General features: G+C 47.0%; 1 protein-coding gene across 1 annotated transcript in view; it reads right to left on the bottom strand.

The window, feature by feature from the left end:
• The window catches only part of Rcan3 (RCAN family member 3), a 29,579-nt gene that overhangs the window by 2,486 nt on the left and 26,497 nt on the right, over positions 1-596 (bottom strand). The window lies entirely within an intron of this gene.

The raw sequence follows: 596 nt of genomic DNA on the forward strand, positions 1-596 counted from the left end.
CCCATTCATTTCTTTATTGTGTGGGTACAGAGATTGAACCCAGGGCCTTTACAATAACCTACATTCTCAACTCTTTATTACTTTGAGATGAAGTCTCAGTAAGTCACTAAACTGCCCAAGCCGGGCTCAATCTCATGATCTTCCTGCCTCAGCCTTCTAGGTGCTGTGGCACCATACCCAACTGCGGTTTTTACTTTGAGATGGAATCTCACACTAAGCATCCAGGATGGCCTTACTGAACTTGTGATCCTCTAGCCTCAGTCTCTGGAGTAGCTGGGACTACAGGGGTGTGTCAGCCACCACCTGGCTGAGATTCAATACTAAAGGCTCTCATAAAATATTGTCATTGCAGCCTACTTTTGTATAAATAATCAGATGAATTTGCCCTTTTTTTGGGGGGGGCAGAACTGGGGATTGAACGCAGGTCCTTGCGCTTGCCCGGGAAGTGCTTATTCCACTGAGCCATCTCCTTGGCCCCTACCTAATTTCTTTCTTTTTTTGGTGGAACCAGGGATTGAACTCAGGCCCTTGCGCTTGCCAGGGAAGCACTTATTCTACTGAGCCATCTCCCGCACCCCCTACCTAATTTCTTAATG

Source organism: Octodon degus, unplaced genomic scaffold (genome assembly GCF_000260255.1).
Source record: "Octodon degus isolate 3935 unplaced genomic scaffold, OctDeg1.0 scaffold00092, whole genome shotgun sequence".
NCBI lineage: Eukaryota > Metazoa > Chordata > Mammalia > Rodentia > Octodontidae > Octodon > Octodon degus.